Raw genomic sequence first — 7,047 nt, 5'->3', positions numbered from 1 at the left:
AGAGGGGCGCCGAGGTGCGGCGCCTCCGCCCCGCGTCCTGGAGGTCCGAGCCCGCGCATCGGCCCTTCGCTCCCCTCCCCTGCAGGCGCGCCCCACCCGAGTCCCCGCCGGCCTGGCACGGGGGCTCTGGGTGGGGTCCCCTGCCTCCTCCGCTGACCATCGGAACGAAGCGGGAAGGACCACATGCCAGGGGTCCACAGCCCAGCTCCTCCCCCCCCCCCCCCCCCCCGTCTCGCCCCCCGGGGGGTTCCTTCCTAAGGGAATTCTTTACAAGTGTGTTGCTTCCCACGATGCTGGTCAGAAGCAGGAAGGGACGTGGAATGCGGCGCAAATGGCCAGGGGTCCTGCCCTCCCTCCAGATCCATCCTCACTTCAATGTCAGAAGGGGGAAGTAGTATCGTTGCTGTGTGTGTGTGTGTACCCACACACCAGAACTGGCGCTCAACCTCAGGGCCTGGGCCCTGTCCCTGAGCTTTCTCACACCAGGCTGGCCCTCTGCCGCTTGAGTCACAGTTCTACTTTTTTTTCCTCTTTTTTAAAATATTTTACTGTAAAGATGAGGCCCAGCGGGGCTACAGTTACATAGGGCAGGGAATAGGTACATTTTGAAGTGTCACCTCTTTGCTTGTTTTCTCCCAGGTTTCCCTCTCCACCCCCCTCCCCAACAGCTCCACTTGGGACTTTTGCAGGTTAACTGGAGATAAGAGTCTTGTCACATTTCTGCCTCAGATGTCAGCTCCCTGGGTAACTAGGATTACAGGCATGAGCCACTGGCTCCATGGCCAGCTGGGAGTCTGTTTCTGGGTGGAGCCGGCTTAGTGTTGCATCTCTTCCCCCGCTTGTCGGCTTGTCGTAATGCTTGACTCAAAGATATTTAAAAGCTGCACCTGGAGTAGAGGCCTGCAACCAAACAGAGGCAGAAGACAGATTACTTAGGCCAGCTGAGCAGGGAGGTACATTAATCCCAGCTGAAGGGATTAATCCTGTCTCTAGAGGGAGATGGAGTTTTGCATCTGACTGCAGCCCTTGCAAAGGGACCCTATCTGAAAGACAATCTAAAACTGAAAGAGCTGGGGTGTGGCTCAGGTGGTAAACTAAGCTCTATCCTCAGTACAGCTACAATAATAATAATAAAGATTTTCAAGCACTTCTGAAGAGGATGCCAGTGGTTTAATTTTCCTTGATCTAATGCCCCCCCCCCTTTCCTCTCATCTTGTCTGTTACTACCTATGTGCATGAAGCCACACACCATCTCAGGGAGCACTGCAAATTTGGACCCTTAATGGGTTTGAAGTCCTGAGTCCTAGGAGGCCTCCTAGGATCAGCAGATGGACATGTGTGTCCAGCGAATTCCAACACTTGTCCATAACGTATTCCAGTACTTCGTGTGTCCCGTAGCTCACTCGGAAGAACTGCCATAGTCATCCCACGGAAGAGGTATGCTGAGCCCTTTATGAGTACATGAATGACCTGCCCCCCACCCCTGCAAAGCTTTGCACAAGTCCCCCAAGGCTCTAGGAAGCATCTCCTGGGCACAGGAACAGCGTATCCCAGCTGCCCCGCTGGGCTGCAGCACAGCTGGAGAGAGACACAGCAGCTCAGTCCTGGGCAAAAGAAGCCCTTGGAAATCCAAAGCAGAAGGCCTGGGCTCAGGGCCCTCTGTCCATTCTGGGTTAACTCGCCGGCCACTGGGTCATCTGATCAGCATGACAACTGAGGAGAAGTCAGAGTCTTCTTTTTAGACTTTCCTTTCTGTGTGGGCACCAATAGTGTAACTTCAAAATGCCTTTCGCTCCCTGCCACAAAGGAACACCCGTTAATTAGCACTGATCCCAAGGGAAACAGAGGCAGAACTCAGGATGACCTGGAGCACTGCCTAGGGAGGACTTCACTCCTGGCCACCCCTTCCCAGGTCCACTTTGCTTGTACAGGCAGTTCCTTTATCTCTGCCCTAGCCTGTCCTTCATCCGTCGTGGGGGTCAACCACGGGCAGCCCTGATAGTGAAATCTAAGAAGTGCTTTGGATTAAGGTGAAGGGGCATGCTGGAGCAATGTTCTCCCTGGAGGACAGGGCTCTGCTCCCCGCTTCTCTCCAGAGAGCGGCCGGGGTCAGGAGAGTTCTCTACACTAAGCCATCCTCTGGAGCAACAGATGGGCAGGCTGGGTGTGTGGCAGGGTGGAGGTGTCCTTGAAGGAGAGGAGGGGTAAGCCCTGCAGCCCCTGCGCTCACATCAATAGCATTTGTTGGAATTGAGGCGTTTGGTCCTGCAGCAGCTGCCTTTGTGTAACCATTCACAGGGCAGCCATGTGACTCCGTGATCCGACCCCTTCACCATCCAACAGACGTAAGTTTTGTGCTGCCCAGGTCACAGAAGTGGATGCAAGGTCTGTGCACATGGGTTCTTGACTTAACTTATGAGCTTAGAGCGTGTAACCGGTAGACCAGTGAACTCTGGGAAATGCTGAATCCCGCAGTTACCTGAATATGTCTCATGACTGATGTCTGACCTCTCCCTCACCCATCTATTGGTGCATGATTAAATAATGCAAAGTCATCATCAGAACTTCCTGAGTGAACAGAATTTCTTTGGTAATTATAACAGCCCCAACGTGTCTATAGTGTGCTACAAATCTGCCTCTAACTCACAGGGAGAGGCATCTTAGGTCTGGCTCACCACCTCGGTGCCTCTCTCCACGGGAGCTGAACTTGCCAGCCAGATCTGGTCTCTAGAATGTCAGCTCAGGGATGTCAGCCAGCTCCAGGAAAACAACTCCATTTGCCTGCACCCCTGGCATGAGCATCACGCTGCATGTGTGGATAGAGACCCCCGACACCCACGTCCCGCTGAGAGGACAGGCCTCCTGACCCTCAGAGGATGCCGTGTCCCTCCCAGAAGGGCCAGACAACCCTCTGAGTCCATCTTTGTCCTTGCTGCTCAGCATTTTCACAGTTACCAATCAATGCTCAGTTGGTGTTCTGACGGATTCCCCAGAGACACTCAGTTCAAGAACTCTGGGCGTGCAGGGCCGCTTGCAAGGACACCCAGTACCACAGCTCTCCTCATGCCATGTGGGTCAAAAGGTATTTTGCAAAAATGGCCCTAAATATAACTCTGAAGTGTCCCATGAGGAGTTGGGAGGGAATGGGGGAGAGAGCAACTTTCCAAGGGGACCCTGCACCAATGGCTGGTACATGGCTCCTTTATATCATCACAGCATTCACTCCAAAAGCACCACAGGGCAAAAGGCCTTGCCTTGATTTTTTTTTTCTTCTGTCCTTGTTTATTGTAGCTTATTACCTTCTAGATCAAATGATAAAGCATGGAGTTCACTGCTCTTTGGCCTGCCCCCAAGAAGAATGGTTTCTCGCTCTCCTAGAAGGTAGAACTCAAGGATCTCCCACATGGTAGGTGGGTGAGTGGGTAATCCCAAAGGCATTTGTGTACAGAGGCAGGCTGGGCATGGGCTTCACTGCCACCCACAGCAGGAGCCAAAGACTCCAGGGCTCCGCGCTGGGCAGTGCTGAGGCTGGAAGGTGATTGAAAGAGAAGAGCCCTGGAGCTCTCAAAGACTCCTCATCTCCAAAGGACTGGCGGTTCCAGATTGATTCTTCTTCACCTTTGCAGGTTTCACAAACTGAGGCTGGGTGTGATCTTTCTATTCCTAGCTACCCTTTGTCCTAGCTACTCAGGAGGTTGAGATCTGAGTGAAGACCACAGCTCAAAGCCAGCCTAGGCAGGAAAGACAGTGAGAGTCTCTCCAGTTAACTACCTAAAAAACAGAAGTGGCTCAAAGAGTTAGAGCACTAGCCTTGAGAATAAAAGCTCAAGAACAGCACTCAGGCTCTGAGTTCAAGTCCCATGACCAGCAACAACAACAAAATAGGGAGTTTTATTGAGTTTCTGTCAAAGGCTCTTTTGGCAACTATTCAGATGATCATGTGATTCTTGCTCTTTTGTTCATTACATTTATAGATTTATATATATTGAACCATCCTTGCATCCCTGGGATGAAGCCAATTGATCCTTATACTATTTTTGTTGCTTAATTGAATTCAGCTAGTATGTTATTGAGGAGTTTTGTGTCTATGTTCATCAAGGAGATTGGTCTGTAGGTCACTTTATTTGTCAAGTACCTGTCTGTCTTCTGGAAGAGTGGAATGCTGGCTTTCTAGAATGAGTAGTGATTCCTCCCTTTCTATTTCTTGGAAAAGTTTGACTGGTGCCAGGTTTTCATTAAAGATGTTATAGAATTCAGCTGTGAATCCATCAGGTCCTGAACTTTTCTTTATTGGGAGAATTATTGTTTCAATCTTAATACTTGTTATGGATCTGTTTAAATGGTTTCTATCCTCTTGTCTAAGTTTTGTAGATTGAGGTTATCTAGAGGTATATTAATTTCTGCTAGATTTTCCAGTTTGTTTGCTATTCTTGATTTCATTTGTATTTGTTGTGATAGTACCTTTCTCTTCCCTAATTTTATTTATTTGGGTGATTCTCCTGGTCAGAATGGCTAAAGATTTACCAACTTTTCATTCTGTTAATTCTTTGTATAGTTTTTTTTTTGTTTCTACTTCATTGATTTCTACCCTATTTTTAGTATTTGTTTCCACTACTATTTTTGGGTTTGGCTGCTTTCCTATGAGCTTGAGGTGTGTCATTAGGTTATTAACTTGAGACCTCTCTATTTTGTTGACATAGACACTAAAAGCTATAAACTTTCCTTAGCACTGCCTCTGCTGTGTCTCAAAGGTTCTGGTAGGTTGTGATTTATTCCATTGGATTTATTTCGCAACATAATGAAGGCTACATGTAACAAACCTATAGCCAACATTGTTCTTAAAGGCAAGAAACTGCCCGAAACCATTTTGCCTGAAACCAGGAACAAGACACTCCTGTTCAATATAGTACTAGAATTTCTAGTCAGAACAGTAAGACAAGAGAAGACATAAAAGGGACCCAAACAGGGAAGAAAGTCAGACTGCTCATATTTGCCTAAAGGCTCCATCTCAGAACTGTAGCACATAGGCACCTTTGGCAAAGTATCAGGATAGGAAATCAATACACAAATATCAGAAGCCTTTTTGTGTAGCAACAATGAGCAGGTAGAGAGAGCAGATGGAACAGCTTCCAAGAAACCTCAAAACTCTAGGAATAAACCTACCAAGGAGGTGATGGACCTCTGCCATGAAAATTATAAAACATGGTAGAAAGAGTTTTTTAGGGGGATGGAGGGATTACAGTCCTGGGCTTGAATTCAGGGCCTGGGCATTGTCCCAGAACTTTTTGTTCTCAAGACTAGTGTTCTACCACTTGAGCCACAACTCCACTTCTGGTTTTTTGGTGATCAATTGGATGGACTTTCCTGCCTGGGCTGGCTCTGAACTGCAATCCTCAGATCTCAGCCTCCTGAGTAGCTAGGATTACAGGTGTGGGCCACCAGCACCTGGCCTTTTTTTTTTTTTTTTTTTTAAAGAAAACTCACATGAGGGCTGGGAAGGTAGCTCAGTGGTAGAGTGTTTGCTTTGCATGCATGAGACCCTGGGTTCGATTCCTCAGAACCACATAAGCAAAAAGAAAAAAGCTGGAAGTGGCACTGTGGCTCAAGTGGTAGAGTGCTAGCCTTGAGCTGAAGAGCTGAGGGACAGCGCCCAGGCCCAGAGTTCAGGCCTCACGACTGGCAAAAAAAAAAAAAAGAGAGAGAGAGAGAGAGAGAAAGAAAGAAAGAAAAAAGAAAAGAAAAGAAAGCCCACATGAGGTTGCTATTTTAAAGAAAGCCAAGAATGGTTGATTGTAGGATTACATGAGGTTACAAAGGACGCACCCTGGAGTCATTTCTCGATTTTGCCTTCATTGAGTGCAAGGAAAGAATGAGAAAATATGAATAATTGCACTGCCATGTGGTACTGGAGGGATCTACAGTTATTCTAGTGATTATTCCTATTGCTCAAAGTTTCCTAGAGTCCCCTTTTAAAATATATTTAGTGACCCACTCAGGAGGCCAAGATCTGAAGATTGTGGTTCAAAACCAGCTTGATCAGGAAAGTCTGGGGCTCTTATATCCAACTAACTACCAGAAAACCAAAAGTGGAGCTGTGGCTCAACTGGTAGAAAATCAGCCTTGAGGGAAAAAAGCTAAGGGGGCACATCTAGGCCCTAGCTTTAAGCTCCAGTACTGGCACACATGCACACATAAACAATTCATTTAGGGCCAGGTTATGAGGTACAAAAACAATGAACGACAATAAAATTACAATGGAGGTGGTTTTATTTTTCTTTTCTTTTCTTTTTTCCGGTTCTTATGTGGTGCTGAGGAATCAAACCCAGGGCCTCATACATGCAAGGCAAGCCCTGTACCACTGAGCCACCTTCCCAGCCCCTAAAATTACAATGGAATATCTGTGGAAGGAGCTAGCAGAATCACCAGTTTACCATACATGACCCAGCTGAAATGTCTCTGGAGGTCAGAGAACGAGGCCTCCGTTTCAATCTGTCGCCTCTCTCCTGGAATCTGGCTGGAGCTGACCCGTCAATGAGAAGTTGCATCTGCTCCACACGGAAATGTCAGCATGCCAGCTCTTCACCATTGTCACAGCTCCAAGACCTCTGTTTCCCTGAACCAGACCCAGCTGGGATTCCTGGAGAAGATCCTGTGGGGGGATTGAGCAAGCAAGAAAGGTGCTTTGGGAGGGCAGGAGGCTCAGAGCCTCACCTGCACCTGCAGGAGAGCGGAAGGATGAAGGACAGGAAAGGCTCAGGCACCGGGTGGCCAGCAGGGGACACGGCATTGGATGCTGAGACGGGCAGAGGGGCCGTGGGTGCTTTGCTGTCTTCTGCGGCAGCCAGGGGCCGTGGGTGCTTTGCTGTCTTCTGCGGCAGCCAGCGGCCGTGGGTGCTTTGCTGTCTTCTGTGGCAGCCAGCGGTGAGCTGAGGATGCCTTGACTGTGGGGAGGCATCTCCTTGGAAGGAGAGCTGAGTGTTACCTCCATCCACCACGACCCCTCCTCCTCCTCCTGAGCGAAGGAACTGGGAAGAGGGCGCCATCCGG

This window comes from Dipodomys ordii, unplaced genomic scaffold, assembly GCF_000151885.1.
Source record: "Dipodomys ordii isolate 6190 unplaced genomic scaffold, Dord_2.0 Scaffold101, whole genome shotgun sequence".
In the NCBI taxonomy this organism is placed as follows: Eukaryota; Metazoa; Chordata; class Mammalia; order Rodentia; family Heteromyidae; genus Dipodomys; species Dipodomys ordii.
The sequence above is the reverse complement of the archived record's forward strand: the minus strand, read 5'-3'. Positions refer to the sequence as shown.